We start from the raw sequence: 27,738 nt of genomic DNA on the forward strand, positions 1-27,738 counted from the left end.
AAACGAAGAAGAAGAAAATCGACAGTATATAAAGCAGATGAAATGGGGTATATGGATCGTCATAAAGGAAAAAGTAAAAACTGTCTTTTTGAAAATGAAAACTGCCTTAAATTCAAAAACTAAAAAAATGATTACTAAAAATAAAATAAGTAATTAGCGATTAAAAAAGTAAACGTATCATTTCAAATTTTCATCCAAAAATTAAATTGCTAGAACATAAGTAACTTACAGTCCCAACTTTTGGTTGTTATGAGTCTAATCATCTTTAGACTTTAATTGATAAAAGATATGATATTCAATCTGGTGCGAATAGACTCAAATAGACTCTTCTCCAAAGGCTTTGTAAAAATATGTCTGCCAACCGATTCTTCGAGTCAATAAACTGTATTATAACTTCTCCATTCTGAACATGATTTTTAATAAAATGATGTCGAATTTCTATGTGCTTTGCTCTTGAATGAAGAATCGGATTCTTAGTGAGATTGATCGCACTGGTATTGTTGCATTTGATCTCGGTGCATGAGTCTTCGATTCCAAAGTCTTTTAGCTATTGCTTTATCCACAGAATTTGAGAGCAACAACTTCCAAGAGCTACATACTCTACTTCTGCTATTGAAAGAGCTACGGTACTCTGCTTCCTTGAGAACCAAGACACCAGCTTGTTGCTCAACAGTTGACAAGTACCAAAAGTATTTTTTTCTTTTTGATGATGCGTTTTGTAGCACTTAGATGAGATTCTTTAGGATCTAATTGAAATCTAGCACAAATGCAAACACTAAACAAAATGTCAGGTCTAGAAGTAGTAAGATAAAGAAGTGAACCAATAATACTCCTGTAGAGCTTCTGGTCAACTTTCTTTCCTCCTTCGTCTTTATCTAGCTTCGAAGAGCTTGACATTGGTATCTCAGTCTTTTTTCAATTCTCCAATCCGAACTTCTTGATGAGATCTTTTGCATATTTTTCTTGGTGAATAAAAATTCATTTCTTCATTTGTTTCACTTGTAATCTGAAAAAGAAAGATAATTCACCCATCATGCTTATCTCAAATTAATCCTGCATAGACTTAAAAATCTTCTTACACAAATTTTCATTAGATGATCCAAAGATAATATCATAAACATAGATTTGAATGAGTAGAAAATCTTTGCTTTCCTTTTTAATGAACAAAGTAGTATCCACATTTCCTTTAACAAAACCATTTTGAATTAGAAACTTACTTAACCTGTCATACCAGGCTTGAGATGCTTGCTTTAATCCATATAGGGCTTTTTTAGTCTGAAGACTGAGTCTGGCCTATTTAGATCTTTAAATCCAAATGGTCATTCCACATAGACTTCTTCTTGGATAAATCCATTGAGGAATGAACTTTTGACGTACATTTGGAATAACCTGAAATTTTTATAGCAAGTTAAAATAAGTAATAATCTAATTGCTTCTAACCTTACCACTGGTGCATAGGTCTTATCATAGTTTATCCCTTCGTCTTGCGTATATCATTTGACCACGAGTCTTGCTTTATTTCTGACCACTTTTTCCTTTCTCATCCATTTTGTTCCTGAAAACCTATTTAGTTCCTATAATAGATTTACCTTTTGGTTTAGGAATTAGCTCCCAAACATCGTTGATGCTGAACTATCTGAGCTCTTCTTGCATAGCTTCAATCCAGCTTTCGTCAGCTAAGGTTTCTTCTATGCTTTTGGGTTCTATCTCAGAAATAAGTGCTAGAGCACTAGACTCTTTTCGCCATTTGGATCTAGTACGAATTCATTCATCAATGTTGCTAATGATGAGTTCCTTGGGATGACTAGACTTATGCTTCTAGTTACTTGTTGGTCTGAAAATTTGCTGATCCTCTGCTTCAATTGAATCTACTGGTTCTTGTTGTTGTTGTTCTTCAGAAGTCTGAACCACTTTAGGGGAAGTAGACTTTGTAATATTTGGAGCAGGTTCAGAATCTTCTAGTTGAGTCTGATTCAGCTGATTCTGTACAGAGTCTTAGAATTTGACGTTCATAAATTCTTCCACAGACTGAGTTTTTTTGTTGAATATTTCGTAGGCTTTGCTTGAGGTTGAGTAGCCAAGGAAAGTTCCTTCATCTGATTTTTCCTCAAACTTACCAGTTCGATCATTTGCATTTTTCAAAACAAAACACTTACAATCAAACACATGAAAATAAGAAACATTTGGCTTTTTTTCCTTTAAATACTTCATAAGGAGTTTTCTCTAGAATATGCTTTAAAAATACTCTGTTAATAATATAACAAGCTATAGAAACTACTTCAACCCAAAATCAAGAATAAATATTGCTTTCAATTAAAAGAGTTATTGCCATCTCCTACAAAGATCTATTATTTTTTTTCCACAACTCCATTCTATTCTAGAGTATATGGAGAAGAGAAAACATGCTGGAAACCAGATTCATCACAAAATTTAGCAAAGTCTTAATTTTCAAATTCACCTCAATGGTCTGTCTGTATGCTTGAAATAACATATCATTTTTCATTTTGAACTTTCTTGGCAAACTTTGAGAAGTAAGAAAATGTTTCAGACTTACTTGCTAGAAAGTAAACCCAAATAAAATGAGAATAATCATCCACGATTACTAGGCAGTATCTCTCTCTACCAATGCTTTGAGTTCTGGTTGGTCCAAAGAAATCCATATGCAGAAGCTGCAAAACTCAATTAGTAGAAACTTGATTTATAGGTTTAAAAGAACTTCTAACCTATTTTTCCAAAACACCTAGCGTGCATAGATTAGACTTTTGATAAGTCAAATTGGGGAATCCATAAACAAGTTTCTTAGAAGAGATTTTGGCAATCTGTTTCATATTAACATGGCCAAGCTTTCGATACCAAAGATGTCACGCCCTGATCCTCAAGCACACGCACATCCCTTACCTTGGTCAATTTTAAATGCAATATCCCAGGACTACGTATCGCCGACCCTTTCATTTTCATAAGCACATGCGGAAGCAATTATAAATCCCCAGACAATAAAGCAAAGGGATAGAAAAGCAGGATCATATTTTTTCATAATGAAACTCACAACCTTACTTTTATACATAGCACAACCCATAGTATTTTACCATACTATTCATAAAGGTCTAATCTCACACTTATCTATAAGAACACAAGGTTCACACAAAATGGGATAGGATCTCAGTCTGCATCCGGGTCGTACTCAAGATCCTTCTCTAGATCATTTTCCTCCTAAAAATCTTCATCTTCTTCAGATTTCACATCAGGGTTCTCCTCCTCAGATTCCTTCTCCTCAGGCTCCTCATCAGAGTCCTGAAGTGCTGTCCCATAACCGAGATGAGACTATGTCTCAGCAAGTTCTACCCCCTAAGACCCGATTAATAAACCAATATGCCATACAGGTACCTATGCACACACAGGCCGGAGGACTTACCTTGGCCTCAGATTCCACCTGCATATTAGCACAATTCAACAGGCACCCAAGAAATCACATCACCGATCGATATCTCAATCAGTTGACCTAGTCGATTACATGTCATTCGACCATTCACCGATCATTCCCATTCAATCAATCAATTTACAACATCGAATCAAAGCAATGATCAATCGACCTAGTCGATTACATGTCAGTCGAACCATTTCTAGGTCATTTCACTCCACACTATATAACCTTCAATTGTACACTCAGTCACAGAGCTACAGTAATGCTCTCGGGCGTCTTTTTCACCAAGGTGACGTACAATAAGAACTTTATGTGCATGCTCTCGGGCATCTTTTTCTCCGTGGTGATATATTAATCACAGAGCTAATATAATCAATTCACTATGCTCTTGGGCATCATTTTCGCCGGGTGATATATTAATCACAGAGCTAATATAATCAATTCACTATGCTCTCAAACGTTGTTTTCGCCGGGGTGATATATTACTCACAAAGCTAATATAATCAATTCACTATGCTCTCGGGCATCGTTTTCGCCGGGGTGATATATTAATCACAGAGCCACGTGCTACCTAATTCTTTCCCAACTTTCTAATATCCAATACATCGAATCCAATTGGTCTTAGCCTAGAGTATATTTAGTTCAATCTCACAATTTTCTCCACTTTATAGCCATTAAAATTATTATTGGTGCTATATAATTATACTCGACCATCTACCAATCAATTATTCAATTTCAATCAATTTAGGAATAATTCCTCAAATTGCACAATCAATTCAATTCAACACAACGTAGAGCTCAAATAAATAAGCGGACTACACTACGACAATCAGCATAAAATTTCGGTTGTCGGCTATCCCTGTCTAATTTCTGAAAAGATAAATAATTAATTAATTTAATTTTGAAAATTAATAATTAAATACTAAAAATCCAATTTAGGCCTGTAATGCCTAATTGAAGCCCGATAAGGGTCGGGAAAAATCCCGAGATACATTCAATAATTAATAGTACGTCTCTACTTGCTAATTGCACAATTTAATTGCCTAACATGCATCACAGTTATCTAATAATCACTAATACACTCTAATCTAACCACCTAATTGCACTTAATTAAATCTAATAAACCCTTAAGCATAATTAGTAAACTAATAAAGCATTAGTGAGCAAAACTCACCTGTTTAACAATCTGTTCGGATTGAAACGTCGAGAACATCGCAATGGACGTTTTTCTCCAAGGTGGGCCTAAGGTCCGAGGCCTGCAAGCACCTCAAAACAGCCTCCAAAGCTTGCTGGAGACCCACTATTTTGCTTGCTGATCTTGGCTGGAATTGAAGGGAAATCAACTTGGTTTAGACGGGAATTGATCGGGAATGAAGAAATAGGCCAAACCGGGCCTAGATGGAGGTTTACTAGTGAAGAAACGGCTATGGATAGCCTTGGTTGAGCTGCAATAGAATTGAACAGCAGCTTGGACGAGTGAGGAGAGGCAGAGATGACGGGGTTGGGTGGTGCTTGCGCGGGTGGAGGCGCGAACGGCGATGGTGCGGCGGCATGAGGCCGCGTGAGGCGGCGACGGCTTCTCCTCTGCTGGTGGGGTGCGAAATGGAGAGGAGAGGAAGGGTGGATGGCAACAATGGAGAAGGAATAAGGGAGAGAGAGAGAGATTAAGGGATAAGAGAGAGGTGGGCCATCTTGGCTTGATTTTTCCAAACTTGGTCTTCAAGTTTCATTCTTGGCCATACACTCCTCCTTTGGTCACATTGAACCACCAACACACATCCCACAACCTCTCAATTGGTCCGAAAGTGCTAGGGTATGGGGAGTTATGAATTTTGCATAATCTCCCTTCAATTGGAAGCTTGACCCACTTCAATACAACCTCATTTGGCCTTTATAAAATCAATTAATATCTTTATATCTCCATTGACATTTTTCCTCACCCTCTAATCCATCTTGCACCTCAATTTTGGAATCAAAAGTATTTACCGGCTTTTTCTACACAAAAATGACTCGGCGACGACTTTTTCCCAAAAAATCTCGGTTATCAGAAAAATATTCTAATACTTAGTTGTCGATCCTAGAATTTATTGTGGCATGATAGAATCTTCAATTCTGAAATCGGACTCAGATTAGCGGTTAATTTCACTCCGACACATTTTTAGCGTGACCTAGGCTACCATGTAGTTTTTAGAATTTTTTAGGGCAAATGACCCGTGGTTGATTTTCTTCGAGTCACACTGAATCCACTCAACACATTGGCACGGTTAATTTCACTCCGACGCATTTTTAGCGTGACCTAGGCTACCATGTAGTTTTTAGAACTTTTAGGGCAAATGACCCGTGGTTGATTTTCTTCGAGCCACACTAAACCCACTCGACACATTGGCGACTATTGATTGTCATGAAAATCTCGAGGGTTCAAATACGGACACAGATACCAAAACGACAATAAAATCAAACTAGTGCCGGTCGATGAGAATTTTCCAATTTAATAGAGTCACCTACGATCGGCCACACATCTCAATCGACTAACCTATTCCCGATCTCAAATCGGTTTTATATTGTGCCGTAATGGCCTTTAAAGATAAGCACGGTTGAGAAGTCGATTTTTGGTCGAATTCTCAAGTCCATTGCCTAAAAATTCATTAATGACTTCCCTGGATAGTTTAGTTATCTCGTGAGTAGCCAACTTAGAGAAAAGCATTGTAGCCGCATCGATGAAATGCCCAACTTATCCAATTGAAATCAAAACCTGAAAATCAGGATGTCACAAAAGATTTGCTTCGTCTTGAATGGATATTAGATACTGAGAACTTTCTGGTTTTATATCTAGAAGATAAATATTCCCATGTCTTCGTCTAGTGAAAGATTGAGAAAAATCTTTAGTAGTTCATGAACAAATTCCCTCTTGGAAATTGATTTTGAATCAAGTGTCGCACGTTGACTAATGCTGAGTATATTGTAATTCAAACCTTCCACCAAGGAAACATTGTTGATTGTGAGACTTCCAATTTTTATAGTTCCACATCCAACAATTCTTCATTTACTATTTCCACCAAAATAGACTTTTCCACCATTTAATTACACAAGCTTTATAAAATAACTTGAATCTCCTGTCATGTGTCTAGAACAGTCACTATTCAAATACCACTTAATCTTTTTTTTGATAGTGACCTGCAATTACAAAAAGAACTCAAGTTTTCTTTGGTACCCATATCTTCTTGGGTCTAGGGGAGTTAGTATAAAATACAGTTTTTGCCCAATTCTTCTTAACAAGTCTCCAAACCTTGGGACATTCTTTCTCGAAATTTTCTGAGCTATTACACTTTGAACATTTGAAAGCACTTCGGCCAACAGGTTTTATAAAAACTCTTTGAAAATGATTTATGTAAAATGTTTTTGTAGGTTTTTGTTTAATTCTTTTCTTTACTTTTGGAAAATCAATTAAAGGAATGATTTCTGGTGTTATTCCCAAACCAGATTTGTTGAAATAAGGTCTTTGAACCGAAAGAATCTTTTCCAATTTCTCAAATCCTTTTGAAAACTTTTTTGTGATATTAGAAATGTCCTCTTTTAAAAAAGTATTTTCCTTTGAAAGAGAATCTGCACTTTCTTTCATTTTAACAAAACTTCTGTCTAAATTTTCAAACTTTTATTTCCTAGAAGTTTCTTGTTGCTTAAGTATAGATTTCTCCCTTTTCAGCTCGGAAATCCTTTTAAGATAGGTTTTGAGACTAAGATAAAGTTCATCTATGTATTTCAAACTTTAGCAGGAATTTTTAAATTACTAACCTCGATTTCGTTATCTGAGTTTGAGTTTGAATCTGTTTCAAAGTCTGAATCTGATTATGAAATTGGCATTAGACATATATTGGCATATTCTTCATTACTTTATTTGCATTCAAAAGATCGCTCAATGTCTCGCTTTGAGAGCCTTTCTATAATTCTCAGTTCTTCCATTCTTTTTCTTCAATAGATGACAGTTGGGTCTGATGTGCCCATTTTTCTTGCATTCAAAATAGATCACATCTTTGTTGACTTTATTATCCTCAGTTGATTTGTTCTGAAACTTTTGAGTGCCTTGCTTCTTCCAGTTGAATCTTCTTCCCTTTCTATTCAACTATCTGAATTTTCTTATCATGAGTGCTAGTTCTTCATTGTCCATATCTTCTGAATCTGTGTCAGAATCATCATTAAATTTTAAAGCAATTGACTTCTTATCTTTAAGATCTTCCTAATTGATTTGCTCCACTTTATATGATTGAAGTATGCCAATTAGTTCGTCTACAGAAAGCGGCATGATCCTCTAGGTTTCTCTTATTGAAAGTCTTCACGTGATTCCAGTCTTTGAAGAGTTCACGCAGCAATTTATTAACCTTCATTGGTCTTGAGATTGGTTGTCCCTGATATGTTAGACCGTTTACAATTTCTGTGAAATGACTAAACATGTCGATAGAATTCCCTAGCTTCATCTTGAAGGTTTCATACTGTTCAAGTAGAATATTGATTTCTATTTCTTTAACTCAATCAATTCCTTCATAGGTAACGTGCAACCTATCTCAGATTTTTTTTGTTGTTTCACAAGATGAAATTTTGTTACACTTAGTAGGAGATAAAGCGTAATATAAAGAGTAAATGGCTTTAGCATCAAGAGCTTGTCTCTTGGTTATTTCTTCTTGTGCAATTTCACCAGCGTCTACAACTTATTTTCCACTTTCTAAGATGGATGTAGCTTTTTTGGGAATAATTCATTTTTCTACTACGTCCCATTTTAAGGGATCTTTCGATCTCAGGAATGCCTTCATTTTGTTTTTCCACACATTGTATTCCTTTCCATCAAAGTAAGGAGGTCTGGTGTTGCTTTAGCCTTCAACCAAACCTGGAGTCAAAATACTACCTATAGATCTTTAACTCAAAAGTAAAAACACTTCAATAAAATGAGCACATAAACTTTGATACCAATTGAAAGGACTAGTAAGAACACCTAGAGGGGGGTTAATAGGTGTACAGTTTTCGCAAGATTTAATGAGAGTAATTTGTCTTTAGAAGATAACGGACTGAAGATGTAATCAACTATAAGCAGATATATAAAGCTACGAATTAAATTTGGAGTTCAGGGAAAGAGAATAGAAACACAAAGTTTATAGTGGTTCAGCTTAGTTCAAGTCTACGTCCACTCTTCCACACTGATAGCCTACTGGCTGGATTTCACTATGAATCAAAAGAGTTTTTACAGTCTCACGTCATTGATTTCACAGTGTAGAAACTCTAGTACACTCTTCCAAAGTCTCACAAGTGTTTTACTCTCTCTTTTGAGTACAAGTTAATATCGACAATTGAAATAGCAAAGAAATAGGAAACTTCATACTTTGAAATTTTTCTAAGTATACTTCGCCTATCAAGAGATATGATTATCCGAATTGATTCCAATAAGAATAATTGATCATAAGATGCTATATCCAGCCATAAGATCTTCTACAAACCATATGGACTAAATCCTTGAAGATAAATCAGCATCTGGATAAGTCTTCACTCTTCGGTCTAGAATTTGTCAGTGTGGTCAAACTTTGAGATTAAAGTCTAGCGGTCTTCAGACTTTGACAGTAGCATCTGGAGTTCTTCAAACTATAACACTAAAGTCTGCAAGTCTTCAAACTAGATTTTAGGAAAGATTTTGTCAGCTTCAAAACAATAAGGAGTTTTCTCTAACAGAGAGAGGGTTGTCGTCAAAGATATTAACAAGAGATTTGAAAGACTAGACTTTTGCGCTTCTTCTTGATCGCAAAGTTCATGTGTTCTCTCCTACATGACCACTTATATTTTTATGGTGAATTTAATCAGAGCCAAGTTCCTCAAATTCTTCGTATAACTCTTTTCAAGTCTAATTTTGATTTATTTGTGAGGTTCTTGCTAGTTTCATTCCTTAATTTTCAATTTTTTGCGTAATGTTTACCCAATCCAATTTATGCATATTCTAACCTAATCCGATATTGCTCGATGATGAGATAGAGTCATAAACTCTTGGATTTTCATCTAGCCAATAAATCAAAAAGTGTGACTTTCATCAATTATTTGGGGGTATACGCATGTTGCCAAGGTAGGCCTTAACTCCATCAGTCCACTCAACGGTGATAAAAGCAACTGTGTGGGACCATCTTCGAAGTGCTCCTTCCGTCCATGCACAAATATTTTAAGAGATGATGTCAACTCTAACTCTTCGGGAGACGGTCGACTTGGAGTCAAGTCATCGGGGGTGCTACAGGATAATTTCTTAACGGAAGAACGCTTAAACGTGTGTGAGAAGACAGGTTCACATGATGTCCTTAACACGGGAAAATATATATTGGGTACTCAAGTTGTAGCCAACTCAGTAAAATATTAATGTATATATCTTGCAACACATGTCGCACCCGAGGCCACTAATCAGAAACGCTTAAAATTCTCGTGGGCCCTTTCTCTCTCTACCCACTTCTATTTTTCTCTCTTTCTGCGGTCTCTCTATCTCTCCCGTCTTCACGTGACGCGCACTCTTCTTCACTCTTCAAGCTCCGCTCAAGATCCACCAACCGAAACAAAGAAAGTGGACCCACCTCAATTCCTTCTACTTTCTCCTATGCAAAATTCGAACTCTCTCTCTCTCTCTCTCTATCTGCTTTGACACTTCCATTTGCAGAAAGAAAGAAAAATGGAAGTAGAGAGAGGGTGTCTGACAACAAAGAAGTGAGGCGAGTGGAGAGAGAAATGGGCCCGCAAGAGTTTTAAACATTTCTGACTCGTGGGCCAGGATACGATGTTGGAGAAATCTTCCCGGAGTGTTTTGAAGCGACAAAACTTTTCCACCGCCCTAGTCTGGAAGATTTCCAGACTCTACTATTTAAAGTCTCGAAGACCTCCGGACGCCAGACTCAAGACTCAAAGTCTATCCTCATTGACAGTTTCTAGTTTGTCAAAGAAGGTCTATCCAGGACTAGATGTTTCGTTAAAGATTTGATCTTATCGACTGACGAAGATCTCTTGGCTGGATATGACATAACGGATTTCTTTATTCGAATCAAGATTGATTAAGGATCCGATGATTGACGAAGTATACATGGAATGTTCTACTTATGGAAACCGAGATCCTGATTGTATGGGCGAGCAAGATTGATGGGTTATCGGCATGTTCCTTTAATAGCTCGAATGATCTTCCTAATTGATTCTGTCCAACGGGAAGATTGGAAGAATTCCTTTGGTAAGTGCCAACGGGTATGATGGCATAAAGGAGTATATAAGGAAGACGTTCCAGTTGTTCGAGTGTGTGCTCGATAGAAGAATTCCAAAGTCTGAAGCTCCTTGTTCTTAGTCAATTCATTTACTGAGCGAAATCTTGTACGCAAAAGAGAGTCTATATTTTGAGATACCTTGAGGAAGTGTGGTAGAGTATCTACACTGTGGAATCAAGGGAAAGCATTGCTGTAACATCTCTTTTGTTCATAGTGGAATCTAGCCGGTGGGCTGTCAGTGCGAAATAGTGGACGTAGGCTTGGAATAAGTCGAACCACTATAAACCTTGTGTTCAATTTTCTCTTCCCTACTCTCTGCTTTACTTTGATCATAATTCGTTTTTGTTAAAGGAGAACTTCATTTCTATTGTTTGCCTAGTATTGCTCTCTTATCTCGAGAAATTGTTTTTTACACCTATTCACCCCCCTTTAGATGCTTATACTAGCTATATCAATTGGTATCAGAGCTTGTGTACTCACTTTGTTTGAAGTGTTTTACTTCAGAGTTAAAGATTCATGGCTAGTATGTTAGCTCTAGGGCTGGTGGAAGGGCAAAGCAATACCAGACCACCTTACTTTGATGGAAAGGATTACAACATCTGGAAAAACAAGATGAAAGCGTTCTTAAGATCAAAGGATCCTCTGGAATGGGACGTTGTAGAAAAAGGAATCACTCCTAAAGCTGCACCTATCTCAGAGAGAGGAAAAGAAGCTGTTAATACCAGTGAAATGACTCAGGAAGAAATAATCAAGAGACAAGCTCTTGATGCAAAAGCAATTTATTCTTTATATTGTGCTTTGTCACCTACTGAATATAACAGAATATCTTCTTGTGTTACAGCAAAAGAAGTCTAGGATAGATTACATATTACCTATGAAGGAACTGATCGAGTGAAAGAGACCAAAATCAACATTCTCCTCGGTTAATACGAAGCCTTCAAAATGAAATCAAAAGAATCTATAACTGACATGTTTAGTCGTTTTACAGAAATCGTGAATGGTCTTGAAAATCAAGGTCAACCAATTTCTGATCCCATGAAGGTAAACAAGCTACTGCGAGGACTCACCAAAAATTAGAATCATATAAAGATCTCAATCAGAGAGACACAAAGAATCATGCCACTATTGGTCGATGAGTTGGTTGGGACTCTTCAGTCTTATGAAGTGGAACGAATCAATGAAGACGAAGATCCTAAAGGTAAGAAATCTATTGCATTAAAATCCAATGATGATTCTGATGTTACAGATTCAGAAGACGATATGGATGATGAGGAGCTTGCTCTCATGATAAGAAGATTCGAAAGCTTAACAAAAGGAAGAAGATTCAATCCAAAGAAACAGAATTTTCAAAAGCAAAGACTAAGTCCGTTGAGGATGATGAATCAAACAAAGATGTAGTCTCGCTTTGAATGTAAGAAAATGGACACATCAAACCCAACCGTCCTCTTCGAGGAAGAAGAAAGGAAAAGCTGAAAAGTATCGAAAGGCTCTTAAAGTAGAAACCCTGGGAGTGATACAGAGTGAGAAGAAAGTGATGATGATTATGCCAATATATGTCTGATGACACAATCGGATTCAGATTCAAACTCCGAGATAGACTCAGATTCAGACAATGAATTTGAGGTGAGTAACTTTAAAATCCCTATAAGACGGCAATGTTAGGGAAATAGGCTTGGCGGTTGGGTCACAACACTCTTCTCTCTGGAGCAGATTGTTTAAGGGATTATATTATCCCCATACAGATTTTTGGCATGCAGCGAAGGGCCTTCGGCCCTCATGGGGATGGAGAAGCTTGCTTGTAGGAAGGGATTCAATTGCACCCCAAGTAATGTGGCAAGTAGGAGATGGATTTAAGATCAAAATCCGGGAAGATAAATGGTTGCGAAGAGGATGTATAGAGGGCCCAGTGAATGTAAATGAACCATCCTTGGTGTCAGATCTTATAGATGAAGAGCGAGGTATATGGGATGAAACGACCATAGTAGCACACTTTGAGGAAAGTCTAGCTGAAGAAATTCTAACTATCCCAATCAAACCTCAAACAGAAATAGATAAGCTGATATGGACTGGTACTCAGGCAGGTCAGTATACAGTCAAAAGTGGATATAATCACATGAAGGAGGATAAAGAGCAAAGTCCAGTAAATCAAGCCACAACGTCGTTTCAGCCCTCCCCCGCGCTATGGAAAAATATTTGGAAACTACATACTCCATCCAAGGTGAAAAACTTTATGTGGTGTTTATGTCAAAATGCTTTACCGACGAAGGATAATTTGTTTAGAAGGAAAATCTTACCCGATCCCATATGCCCTCTATGTACCCATGAAAGAGAGACGGTGGAACATCTTTTTTTGTTGTGCCCGTGGACTAGCCAGATATGGAGCAATCCTGTGATGAAAATTAAAATCTCAACTCAGGGCTTGACAAGGATAGAAGAATGGTTTTGCAGACTCAAAGAGAAGATGACTAAACCTCCGAACCTGAACTTGGTAGCAGTAGTGTTATGGACAATCTGGAAGGCTCGGAATCAGGCCATATTTCGAGGAAGGGAACTAGAGGCGTCGGCCATCCTAGACTCTGCCCAAACAACACTAAAAAGTTATCAAAAGTGGAATCCACGGATGGGTGATTATAAAGACAGATCTAAGAATAGAGCAACCCCAACAGAGAACATAGAGCAAATCAGTGAGCAACAAGCTGACAGAGAGTTGGGTGGGGCACAACGAGCTGAAACCAGCACGATAGGACTCAGAACAGATGATGAACAGGAGGAAAGAGCAGATGAATCAAGCATATACCTGCGATCGGAACTCAATGGCGCCTGGAGTGGGGGCAATAGACGGCTTGTTGCACAAAAGCAAGCTGAAATCGGTAGCGAACGGGGACCGGAGCGAGCCTTCCTCGATGAACCCCTCGGGAAAGCATTACGAAGGACGGGCGAGGGCGAACCGGTGGATCTGCGGTTGGGAGGCCAAGTAACGTTCTAAGACCTCCAACCCGAGCGGAGAGCGTCGGAGGAGGAACGATCGGAGAAAGGAACAGCACGGCGTCTTCGATCGAGCGGTGAGCTGAAACGGGGTTTGTTGGGTTGGCCACCAGAGGCAACGCCGGTCCACGGAGCAGGGAAGAAAGAGAGGAACTGAGATCTCGGCGCAAAGGACCAAATCAGAGGGGTGCTGGACAGAAAACCCACGAAAATACCAGATCTGAAACCCACGAAATTAAACCACCTCAACAATGGATTCCACCACATGAAGGAGCTTGGAAGATTAATGTAGATGGGACGCACGAACCTGGTTTGTTGAGGAACTCCATAGCTTGTGTGTGCAGAGATTCGGAAGGGAGGTTGGTGGAAGGCGTGGTTAAGGAGATCAAAGCTTCTTCTCCCCTTATGGCCGAAACCCTAGCTTTATGGGAAGCCATTGACTTTTTTTATCCGAAAAGATACGAAGCACTTATCTTTGAGTCGATGCCTTGCAACTTGTCCAAGCCATGAACAGATCAAATCAGTTGAGTTGCGAAATCCAACCTATTATCAGTAAATGCAAGGAAAAACTGCGGGGCTTCACAAATTCTCATATAGCCCATTGTTTTAGAGAAGCTAATATGGTTGCAGATTGGGTTGCTAAAGCCCATAAGAAAAAACAATTACCTCTGGATTGGGTCTTATCCCCTCCCCAAACTTTGCTAGACCTATTATGTAATGATGCCTATTTATCGGGCCTCTCATCTTTGCATACTTAATGAAATTTGCATATTTCGACCAAAAAAATCCCTATTAAAGTTTCTAAATACATTGATGAGTTGTGTTTTAGTCTTAAGACTTCTCTTAAAAGGATTTCTGAACTTAAAAAGGAAAACTCTGCATTAAAACAACAGGAAAATGTTTTGAAAGAAAATGTGAAATGTTTAGACATGAATGTTTCTACTCTTAAAGAAAGCGAACGTGATCTTTTAAAAGAAAATGCATTTTTAAAAAATGACATATCAAATATTTCAAAAAGATTTTTAATAGGATCTGAGAAACTTGAAAAAATTCTTTCAGCACAAAGACCTTATTTCAATAAATCTGGTTTAGGAATGACAGCGAAAAACCATTCCTTTAATTGATTTTCCTAAAGTGAAGGAAAGAATTAAGCAAAGACCCACAAGAGATGCTTACAAAAATCATTTCAAAAAGGTTTTTGTAAAACCAATAGGTCGAAATGCTCTCAGATGTTCAAAGTACAATAGTGCAGATCATTTTGAAAAGGAATGTCCTATGGTTTGGAAACCTGTTAAGAAAGAATGGGCAAAAATCGCATATCATACTAACACCAATGGACCCAAGAAAATATGGGTATCAAAGAAAGCTTGAGTCTCTTTTTTAAATGCAAGTCACTATCAAGAAAAATGTAAAATGGTATCTGGATAGTGGATGCTCAAGACATATGACAGGAGATTCAAATTGCTTCATAAAGCTCGTTCAAGTAAAAGGTGGAAAAGTCTCATTTGGAGGAAACAGCAAAGGAAGAATTGTGGGATTTGGAATCTGTAAAGATTGGAAACCTCACAATAAGCAATGTTTCTTTAGTGGAAGGACTTAACTACAATCTGCTCGCATCGGGCCACTGTGTGATACCGGTTTCAAAATCAACTTTTAAGAGGGAATATGTTCAGAACCAAGAAAGATTCTACTCGGTCATTCATGGGTCGAAGACATGGAAATATCTACCTCTTGGATGTGAAACCGATGAACCGCAATGTCTAATCTCAATTCAAGACGAAGCGAGCTTATGGCACGAAAGCTTGGGCGTATCAATATGAAGCGAGATAGCCAAAATTTCAGCAAAGAAGCTTGTTCGTGGTCTACCCAATTTATCATACCAAAAGTCTGATCTATGTACACCATGCGTATTGGGAAAGCGGGTAAAGAAATTCCTTTAAACCAATAAATCAAGTTTCCACTAATCGTGTACTGCAGGCTTCGCATATGGATCTCTTTGGACCAACCAGAACTCGGAGCATTGGAGGTAAGAAATATTGCCTAGTAATTGTGGATGACTACTCACAATTTACTTGGGTATTTTCTGGCAAGTAAGTCTGAAACCTTCTCTTACTTTGAAAAGTTTGCTAAAAATGTTCAAAATGAAAAAGGGTATGTTATCTCAAGTATAAAAATAGGCCATGGAGGTGAATTTGAAAATCAAGATTTTACAAAATTCTATGATGAATCTAGTTTTCAGCATGTGTTTTCCTATACTCTAGAGCAAAACGGAGTTGTGGAAAGAAAGAATAGATCGCTTCAAGAAATGGCTAGAACTCTTTTAATTGAAAGTAACATCTCTTCACGATTTTGGGCTGAAGCAGTTTCAACAACATGTTATATTATCAATAGAATTTTTCTAAGGCCTATTTTGGAAAAAAAAAAAAACCCCTATGAGTTATTCAAAGGAAATAAGCCTATTATTTCATATTTTCATGTATTTGGATGCAAATGCTTTATATTGAAAAATGCAAATGATCGAGTTGGTAAGTTTGAAGAAAAATCAAACGAAGGCATCTTCCTTGGATATTCAACATCAAGCAAAGCCTACAGAGTCTATAACAAGAAGACTCAATCTGTGGAGGAATCAATGAATGTCAAATTCCAAGATTCTATGCAAATTGAATCTATTCAGACTCATCTTGAAGAATCTGAACCTGCTCTAGACTCTACAAAGTTTAAATCTCAAGAAGCAGCTCAGACTTTGAAAGACCAGCAATAAGTGGTTATTGAAGATTCAAATGAAGGAAGTGATCATCAACCTAACAAATCAACCAGTAACTGGAAGCATAAGTCCAGTCATCCCAAAGATCTCATTATTGGCGACATTAATGAAGGAATTCGCATAAGATTCAAAAGGCGCGAAGAGTCTAGTGCTGTGGCACTTATTTCTGAAATAGAACCTAAAAGCATAGAAAAAGCTTTATCTGATGAAAGCTGGATTGAAGCTATGCAAGAAAAACTCAGACAATTCAGCATTAATGATGTCTGGGAGTTGACTCCTAAACCAAAAGGTAAATCTATTATTGGAGCTAAATGGGTTTTCAGGAACAAGATGAACGAAAAAGGTAAAGTCGTAAGAAACAAAGCAAGACTCGTGGCCAAGGGATATACGCAAGAAAAAGGGATAGACTATGACGAAACTTACGCACTAGTAGCAAGGTTAGAAGTAATTCGATTATTACTTGCTTTTGCTTGTTATAAGAATTTCAGGTTATTCCAAATGGACGTCAAAAGTGCTTTCCTGAATGGATTCATCCATGCGGAAGTCTATGTGGAACAACCACCTGAGTTTGAAGACTCAAGGAAACCAGACTTAGTGTTCAGACTGAAAAAGGCCTTATATGGTTTAAAACAAGCACCTCGAGCTTAGTACGACATGCTGAGTAAGTTTCTAATTCAGAACGGCTTTGTCAAAGGTAAAGTAGACACTACTCTGTTTATCAAAAGAGAAAGCAAAAGTTTTCTGCTTGTTCAAATATATGTTGATGATATTATTTTTGGATCCTCTAATGAAAGTTTGTGCAAGAACTTCTCTAAGTCTATGTAAGATCAATTTGAATGAGCATGATGGGTGAACTAACCTTCTTTCTTGGACTTCAAGTGAAACAACTGAAGGAAGGGACTTTTATCCATCAAGAAAAATATGCTAATGATCTTGTCAAAAAGTTTGGACTGGAAAATTGCAAAAAGACTGATATACCAATGTCAAGTTCTTTAAAGATAGACAAAGATGAAGGAGGAAAGAAAGTTGACCAAAAGCTATACAGGAGTATCATTAGTTCACTTCTTTATCTTACTGCTTCTAGACCTGACATTTTGTTTAATGTTTGCATTTGTGCTAGATTTCAAGCAGACCCTAAAGAATCTCATCTAAGTGCTGCAAAGCGTATTATCAAATACATTGCTTCAACCTCGAGCCTCGGTCTTTGGTATCCTAAAAATGGAGACTTTACTCTTCTTGGATACTCAGACGCAGACCTAGCCGGTTGCAGAGTTGATAGAAAGAGCACCTCAGGTACCTGTCAACTACTTGGAAGTAGGACAGTGTCTTGGTTTTCAAGGAAGCAAAATACAGTAGCTCTTTCTACAAACGAGTATGTAGCTCTCGGAAGTTGCTGTTCACAAATTCTGTGGATAAAACAATAGCTAAGAGACTTTGGAATTGAAGATTCATGCATAGATATTAACTGTGATAACACCAGCACAATCAATGTCACCAAAAATCTAATTCTTCACTCAAGAGCAAAGCATGTAGAGATTTAACATCACTTCATTAGAGATCATGTTCAAAATGGAGAAGTTTCGATTCAGTATGTTGACTCAAAGAACCAACTGGCGGATATATTTACAAAGCCTTTGGAGAAAAATCAATTTGAAATCATCCGTTCCAAACTCAACATCTTGAAGTTCGAAGAAGTTAAAGTCTAAAGACTCTCAGACTCAGACAAACAAGATTTTTGACTGTAAGTTATTCTCTCTCATATTAAATCTCGGAAAGGTACGATCATCTATCTATAATTGATTTTTGCTATTTTCAATTTACATAATAAGTGCAATTTTTCTTTTTCAAAAAGGAATTAATTTTTCTTTAAAATGGCAGTTATCTATTTTTGAAAAAGGCAGTTTTTTTTAAGAGGCATCTTTTACTTTCCTTTACGACGTTTAGTATTCCCCTCTTCGACTAACCTATATTCAGTCAGTTCCTCTTCGTTTAACTCCAAAAACTCTAAAAAGCATCAATCTTATACTCCTATCTTCTCCCCTTGTTTAATCTTCGAAAAAGTTGTCATCTTTCTTGGGAAAGTCAAGTTTAGAATCTTTCAAAAACTGTGAAAGATGTCGTCTTCAAGGAAGTCTTCGAGGATCGCAAGCAAGGGACCGCAGAAAATGAGTGAGGGTCCTACTCACTTTGATCTCACCGAGGAAGAGGAGTCTCCCAATCAACAGCAAAGCCCACAACATTCTCAGCAGCGTCACTCTCCACCAACTAGTCCACAGGATGTTGGTCATCGAGAAGAGGAAGAAATCGTTGAAGGCGCAGATCCTATAAGAACTCAAAAGCCCTCTTTTATTTATAAGCTTTACCGTGCTTTAAAAAGAACCGGTACTCCATTGAACTACATCGATGAGTTTTTTAAGGACAAAGGGTATGGTAATGAGTACATCTTTTTACAAAATATGGAGCGTTTGGGAATTGCCCCTAAGGGGTTGGCAGAAGAAACCCCTGCAAATATCCCAAGTGATCCGTGTGTTGGAGGAGTGAGTAAGCCAGATGGGAATGATGATGACAAGTTGTATAGTCAATTTCAACCGAGAATGGGTGTTGCAGCAAAAATTCGGGGAAAAAGGACAGACTTGTTTCGATCGAAGGTACAGAAGGATCTATACTCTAAGTTGTTGAAGTGTGGGGTGATAAACCCTAGGAGTGTGGACTTTGATTTCCTTGATGCTGTGAACGTTAATTTGAGGGAAAAGTTCAGTCTTCTTCAACTTGAGTAGTTCTGTTTTGACTCTACAGAAGCCTATGCTGAACTCACTGCATATTTCTATTCGAATCTTAGTTTCTTGGATGCAAATAGATTCTCTTTTAGTGTCCAAGATTAGGACTTTGTGATGGATGTAGATATGATGGCTGATGTGATTGGGGTTGAGAGAGGGAGATATCAACCTATCAATGTCTCTATTGCTCATGCCACATTGGAACTTGTTAAAGATAGAAGGACAGAGGGAAGGATTTCCTACTCAAGGATGCGTGCGTTCAACATTCTACTTCACAAGATTGTGATTAATTGGCTCAGACCGAAATCTACTTCAAAGACTGATGTTTCAAACTCAGAGGCAAAGCTGATGTACGTTATCAATGCTGGGAAAAAGTTTTTCTTCCTCACACTATTTTATTCCACATGAATAGAGCAGTGGTGAAGGACAAGGGTCAACTTCCTTATCCAGTTCTTGTGTCAAAGTTATTCAGACATTTGAATATTCAGCCTCCACAAATTCTTTGTGTTCGATCGTGTGATCAAATGGTGGTGGGATTGAAAATGGTGTCTAAAATGCATCTGAAAGAACTTAACAAGGCATTGGAGAAATTCAAGGAGACAACCCTACCAAGCCTCATCAAGTCTCTTCGGCAGCAAAAAGGAAAGGGAAGGAGCCCATGGTTGCTCCATCCAAGAAGAAAAGAGCTCTCATCGTTGATGATGAAGATGATGAGGATGACATCACCATTTCTGCTATGGCATTGAAGAACCCGAGTCGTTCTATTCCGGAATCAATGGAACGACAAGAGAAAGAAACGAAACAAAGGACTCGGAGAAAGAGAAGATTTGGAAGCGAGAGGAGAGAGAAGATGAAGAAAGAGATGCAAAGGAGGAAAGGTTTGAAGAAGAAGAGGAAAGAGGAAATCAAGAAGAAAGAGAGCATGAGGAACACTCTTCTCGACTTGAAGGCATGGAAACAAGGGGAGATTGTGAGAAAAGAGGAATTTCCTCATATTCGCTAGCAAAGTGAATGAGTCGCCCGCTCTCCAACAGATCTAGAGGACGTCTATTCGTCTCAATTTCCCGAGGAGGGACATGATGTTTCATCACCAAATCTGCGTGACTATGCTGATGTACCATCGTCTGCCTTTACTCCATCCGATCGTGCGTGCTTGAACGCGGGTGATAATTCAGCAGATTTTCGCAGAATTCTTGATGTTCTCTTGGAAATGCGGGGTCAGATATATGCTCTGGGATGCGAAGTTCAGAATTTGCATAATGCAGGTCAAGCTTCTTCGCTTTCCTTGAATGATCGAGATCCAAGCCCTTGCTCTTCGATTCAAGCAATCGCTAAGGGTGAAGAGGTGGCTCAACCGAAGGAAGAATTGAAAAAGCTGGAAGGCATCATCTAGTCAATGGGAGATTTCCAGCTTGTTCGCGTTCCCAAGCAATCTTGACTCTATTCTATTTCCATCTCAACCTTTTTTATGATGACAAAAAGGGGGAGAGATGCGAGATTTGAAAACTTTGAACTTAAACTTGTTGAACTTTTAGTTTGTTTTACTTGATCTGACTTGTGTGTCTGGATGTGGACTGAATTTGGGATTTGGATTTGACTGCTTATATTAAGTACTATTGATATCTTATGAATGGCTCGTGCAAGACTAACATATTTTCTGTGGTTGCAGATTCTAGTGTTATCATTAAGCCATTAATCTTTATGAGATATCCATATTTGCTTGAGTAATGTTTTGCAGGTCAAAGTTATTCAAATCTGCAGGAAAGTTTTGTCACTATCAAAAAGGGGGAGATTGTTGGAGAAATTTTCCTAGAGTGTTTTGAAGCTAACAAAACGTTTCCATCAGTCTAGTCTGAAGATTTGCAGACTCTACTATTTAAAGTCTAAAGACCTCCGGACTGCCAGACTCAAGACTCAAAGTCTATCCTCATTGACAGTTTCTAGTTTGTCGAAGAAGGTCTATCCAGGACTAGATGTTTTGTTAAAGATTTGATCTTATCAACTGACGAAGATCTCTTGGTTGGATATGACATAACGGATTTCTTTATTCGAATCAAGATTGATTAAGGATCCGATGATTGACGAAGTATACTTGGAAGGTTCTACTTATGGAAACCGAGATCCTGATTGTATGGGCGAGCAGGATTGATAGGCTATCGACATGTTCCTTTAATAGCTCGAATGATCTTCCTAATTGATTCTGTCCAACGGGAAGATTGGAAGAATTCCTTTGGTAAGTGCCAACGGGTATGATGGCATAAAGGAGTATATAAGGAAGACGTTCCAGTTGTTCAAGTGTGTGCTCGATAGAAGAATTCCAAAGTCTAAAGCTCCTTGTTCTTAGTCAATTCATTTACTGAGCGAAATCTTGTACGCAAAAGAGAGTCTATATTTTGAGATACCTTGAGGAAGTGTGGTAGAGTATCTACACTGTGGAATCAAGAGAAAGCATTGCTGTAACATCTCTTTTGTTCATAGTGGAATCCAGCCAGTGGGCTGTCAGTGCGGAAGAGTGGACGTAGGCTTGGAATAAGCCGAACCACTATAAACCTTATGTTCAATTTTATCTTCCCTACTCTCTGCTTTACTTTGATCATAATTCGTTTTTGTTAAAGGAGAACTTCCTTTCTATTGTCTGCCTAGTATTGCTCTCTTATCTCGAGAAATTATTTTTTACACCTATTCACCCCCCTCTAGGTGCTTATACTAGCTATATCATACGACACGTGTCGAAAGATAAATTGATTAATATTTTGCTAAGTTGGCTATACAACCTGGGTACCCAATATTTTATAAGACATGACAAGCTCCAAATTGCATCACGTGTGCTTTCCTATTCCAAAATCAACAATTGATGGTTACGTTTACTCTGATGGCAAATGAAATTATTAGCACATGGTACCCGACTACATGTTTGGTTACCTTCACCATCATTCCTTCCCTTGCTCTCTATAAATGTCGTTGGTTTGCTCTTAAGGACCCACTCAAAACCAACGCTCAAATTCTAAACAAATGCACCCAGAAGCATAATCGAGTGGCTTTCACGTGCAAATAGCGTTTGTTTTCAATTTCATTATCATTCATGGCAGGACATAATAGTGCGAAATTGCCTGTACTAATAAGTCTGCTGTTAATTTTAGACAATGTGTGTGTATGCTTGTGCAATAGAAACTCATCTTCCATCTGCTTTGGAGAAGAAAGGAATGCTCTGCTACCTGCTACGACTCAGACAAAGTTTGTCAAATGCACCTCACCTCCTTTCTTCTTGGAACGGTGAAGATTGTTGCTTGTGGTTAGGAGTAAAGTGCGACCAAGCAAATGGATATGTCGTCATGTTCTAGATCACCCCGGGAATTGAATTCCTAATTCCCCAAATTTTTTCATGGCTAGTGAACTGAACTTGTCTTTGTTGAACTTGAGATACTCGAGCTACCTAGAGTTGAGTGGGATCTTTTTCGAAAATCTGAACATTGTCAAATTCATTGGCTTGATGAAGCAGTTGAGGTACCTTAACTTGTCCCACTCTATCGGTTCTCCAACTTTTCCTCGTGAATGGAGAAATCTCACCAAGTTGGAAGTCCTCAATCTCCATAGTTATGGTGACGCATGTGTTGTTGAAGACATTCGGTGGATTTCGCATCTTTAAGCATTGAAGTACCTCCACATGAGCAGCTTGAATCTTACCGGATCCGGAGACCCCATTAGGTGATTGGTATACCCCCCTCTTTATCTTATTTGAGCATATTAGCTTGCAAGCTTTATAAATTTCATTTGTTGTCTAATCGCTTGGTCAATTCTACTTCTCTTCACCTTTAGTACCTTGATCTTTCAATGACTTTTTTCTAAGGTCTCATCCCAAGCATTATAATCCAAAACATGACTTCTCTCCCGCACCTTTATCTTTCAATGAATTTTTTCAAAGATCTCCTCCCAAGCACTATATTTCAAAGCATGACTTCTCTTTAGCACCTTGATCTTTCATGGAATTCTTTCTGAGGTCCCATCCAAAGCTCTATATTTCAAAACATGACTTCTCTCCACCACCTTAATCTTGCATCAAACCTTTTCAACTCTTCAGTACCAAGATGAGTCGATAACTTGAGAAGTCTTGTCGATCTCAATATGGCACAAACTCTTTTACAAAGCATCAAAGGAGGCTTGTTCTCTTTCTTAAGGAACAAACCATTCCTTGAGTCACTATTTTTAGGCCATAACAAACTTCATGAGGAGATATTTTCAGTTGAGAGAAATTTTATGGGCTTATCAGGCAAAACTTGGAGCGATTGAGGATAAATAATAAATTTCTTCAGGGAGCTTTGCTAGATTGGATGGTGCACTTGAAAAGCCTGACGATACTTGACTTATCGTATAATCAATTACATGGAGCCATCCCGTCATATGGTTGGTTATGCTTGGAAGAACTTGATCTTTCATATAATCAATTGATAGGGAATATTCCAAAGGCATTGGGAAGACTGCAAGTCTTATCATTTTTAGATCTCAGTAACAATCTTCTAAATGGCACTATTTCAAGCAGTCTCGGACAATTTAAAAATATTCACACTTTAGATCTTTTAGCAAATTCCTTGAGAGAGGAACAGTTTCTGAAATCCACTTCTCCAACCTCTTGAAGCTATGGTACTTAGATAAAAGCAACAACTATTTAGTTTTCAAGGTGGATTCCAATTAGATGCCGCCCTTCAATCACTTGCACATTCGAATGATGTCCTGTGAATTCAGAACGGAATTTAAGCAATGGATAAAAACACAAGTCAATGTAGTAGAGATGGTTTTGTCCAATGCCTCGATCGTAGGAGCTCTCCCAAATTGGCTAGGTCTCATGTCATTCTCCTACTTGAATCTCTCTTACAACCAAATAAATGGATCGCTTCCGAAATTTCCTTCCAATTTGAATTCACCAGATCTCTCTCACAACTTAATATGAGGACCTATTCCACAAGATATTGGCCTAGCGAGCCTTATTTGGAGTCGTTGTATGTGAATGATAATCTCATGATTGGTCCAATACCAACCTCATTATGCGAGATAGAAGTTCTGGACGTGTTGCACCTTGGAAGGAATGATTTAGTTGGCAAAATTCCTACATGTTGGAAGGAGAACATGGTGAGTTTGCTTGATTTATCATCTAACAAATTGTCAGGAGTCATACCGAGTTCTTTGGGAAATTTTTTTGAGCTTAGGTCATTACACTTGAACAACAACAGTCTCCTTGGAGAAATTCCAGTGACTATGAGCAATTGTATAAACTTGCTGATTTTGGATGTTGGCAAGAACAAAATCTCTAGAATTGTTCCACATTGGTTTGGACCAAGGTTTCAGTCTCTACAGATTCTTAGACTGCGAGAAACATGTTCACTAGCAATATTCCTCCACAGCTATGCTCACTCTCTACACTACAAATATTAGACCTAGCAATGAATAATCTAATAGGAATGAATTCCAAATTGTCTTGACCATATGAAAGGTATGAAACTGCACAAAAGCACATATGGAGGTGACCCACTCCCCCCCTGCTTATCAGCATACACCTCCCATGCTTGCGCCAATGACTGATATCATCATGCCTTCAACGGATTGGAATCAAGAGCACGTGGAGCAGGTTGTCAAAGGGATGGACCTTGACTACACAACACTTGATCTTCAGCTTATGATCAACTTGGATCTCTCAATCAACAAATTGATTAGGCCAATCCCTGAAGAACTTACCTTGCCTTTTGAATTGCGAGGCTTGAACTTATCTCGCAACTTTCTTTTGGGAGACATCCTAACTAGGATTGGAGACATGAAATCGATCTTTTGAATAATCACCTTTCAGGATCAATCCCACATAGCTTTTCTACATTTACATTGAGATAGCTAGTATAAGCACCTAGAGGGGGGTGAATGGGTGCACAAACAATTTCTCGAGATACAGAAGCGATTCTAGGCAAAAGGTAGAAAGGAAAATGCGATCAAAGCGAAGTAAAGGTTAGGGAAGAGAGAAATGAACACAAGATTTATAGTGGTTCGGCTTATTCCAAGCCTACGTCCACTCTTCCGCACCGACACCCCACCGGCTGGATTTCACTATGAACAAAAGAGAAGTTACAAGACAGCTTTTCCTTGATTCCACAAAGGTAGATGTTTTACCACACTTCCTCAAGGTTTCTCACTAATATAGACTCTCTTTTTGTTTACACGATTTTGCTCAACAAATGAATTGACTAAGAACAAGAAGCTTCGACTTTGGAATTCTTCTATCGTGCACACGCTCGAACAACCGGAACGTCTTCCTTATATACTCCTTCATGCCATCATACCCGTTGGCACTCACCAAAGGAATTCCTCCAATCTACCCGTTGGACGAAATCAATTAGGAAGATCATTCGAGCTATTAAAGGAACATGTCGATAGCCCATCAATCTTGTTCGCCCATACAATCAGGATCTCGGTTTCCATAAGTAGAACCTTCCAAGTATACTTTGCCAATCATCGGATCCTTAATCTTCGAATCAATTATGATCAAATAAAGAATTCCGTTATGTCATATCCAGCCAAGAGATCTTCTCCAGTCGATAAGGCCACATCCTTAATGAAACATCTAGTTCTGGATAGCCTTTCTTCAACGGATTAGAAACTGTCAATGAGGATAGACTTTGAGTCTTGAGTCTCGGCTGTCCGGAGGTCTTCGACTTTAAATAGCGAGTCCCAAGCCTTCGTACTAGACTGATGGAAACGTTTTGTCAACTTCAAAACACTTCAAGAGGATTTCTCCAACAATCTCCCCATTTTTTATGGTGACAAAACTTTCCTGCAGATTTGGAAAACTTTGACCTGCCAAACATTTCTCAAACACATATGCATATCTTATAGAGATAAATGGCTAAATGAATAACACTAGAATCTGCAACCACATAAAATAGGTTAGTCCGGTATGCAATAAAGGCATCCATAAGATATCAATAGTAGTTAATAATAAGCAGTCAAATCCAAATCCAAATTTAGTCCACATCCAGACATCCATGACTCAAAAGTCAAGTCAAAACAAACTTCAAACCAAACAAGCCAAAAGTTCGACAAATTTAAGTTCAAAGTTTTTCAAGTCTCACAACTCTCCCCCTTTTTGTCAAGATAAAAAGATTGAGATGAAAATGAAGTCAAGGATTCTTGGGAACACGAACAAGCTGGAAATCTCCCATCGATCGAACGATGCTTTCCAGCCTTTTCAAGTCTTCCTTTAGCCGAGCAACATCCTCACCCTTAGCATTAGCCTAAATCTGAAGAGAAAGGGCTTGGATTTGATCATTTAATGAACCCGAAGAGACTTGTCCTGCATTCTGCAAGTTCTGAACTTCACATCCCAATGCATATATCTGACCTTTCATCTCCAAGAGAATATCCATCACTCTGCGAAAGTCTGCTGAATTGTCGGTCTGCGTACTAGCGTTGGCACGATCTGATGGAGTAAATGCAGACGATGGTATATCAACATAATCATGCAGATTTGGCGAAGAAACCTCATGATCTTCCTCATGAAACTGAGAGACATAAATATCCTTTGGATCTGCTGGGGATCGACTAACTCCCTCATTGATTGCAAGATTTGAATATATTCCTATTTTCTCTTGGTCTCCCCCTGTGTTCATGCCTTCAGGTGGAGAGTGCTCCTCATGTTCTTCTTCTTCTTTATCTCTTTCTCTTCTTCTTCTTTTTCAACTCTCTCTTGCTCAGCATCTCTTTCTTCTTCTTCTTCTTCTCTTTCCTCCGTTTCTTTTTCCTCTCGCTTCTTTCTCTCGCTCTTTCTTTCTTCCGTCTCCGCCGTTCGACTCTTTCTCTCGGAACATGGATCGACCGAGATTCTTCAAAGCGAAATAGTGATGTTTTCCTCATCATCTTCATCATCAACGAGGAGAGCTCTTCTTCTCTTGGATGGAGCATCCATAGGTTCTTTCCCTTTTCTTTTTCCTGCAGAAGAGAATTTATGAGATTTGACTGGAGTCTTCTCCTTAAATTTCTCCAATGCCTTGCTTAGTTCCTTCAGACGCATCTTGGTCACCATTTTCAATCCTACCACCATATGATCGCACAATCGAGCACAAAGAATTTGCGGAGGCTGAATGTTCAGATGTCTGAATAACTTCGTCACAAGACCTGGATAAGGAAGTTGTCCTCTGTCCTTCATCACAGCTCTATACATGTGGAACATAACAGTGTGAGGAAGAGAAAACCTTTTCCCAGTGATGATGGCATACATTAGCTTTGCCTCTCGAACTTGAGACATCGGTCTTGGAAGTTGATTTCGGTCCGAGGCAATTGATTACAATTTTGTGCAGCAAGATGTTAAATGCACTCATCCTTGAATAGGAAATCTTTCCTCTGTTCTCCTGTCCTTAACAAGTTCCGAGTAGTACGAGCAATAGAAACTTTGATCCGTTGATATCTTCCTCTCTCAACTCCTAACACATCTGCCAAAGATATCCATATCCACAACAAAGTCTTGATCTTTGACACTAAAAGAGAATCTATTCG

Source organism: Eucalyptus grandis, chromosome 1 (genome assembly GCF_016545825.1).
Source record: "Eucalyptus grandis isolate ANBG69807.140 chromosome 1, ASM1654582v1, whole genome shotgun sequence".
Classification (NCBI taxonomy): Eukaryota; Viridiplantae; Streptophyta; class Magnoliopsida; order Myrtales; family Myrtaceae; genus Eucalyptus; species Eucalyptus grandis.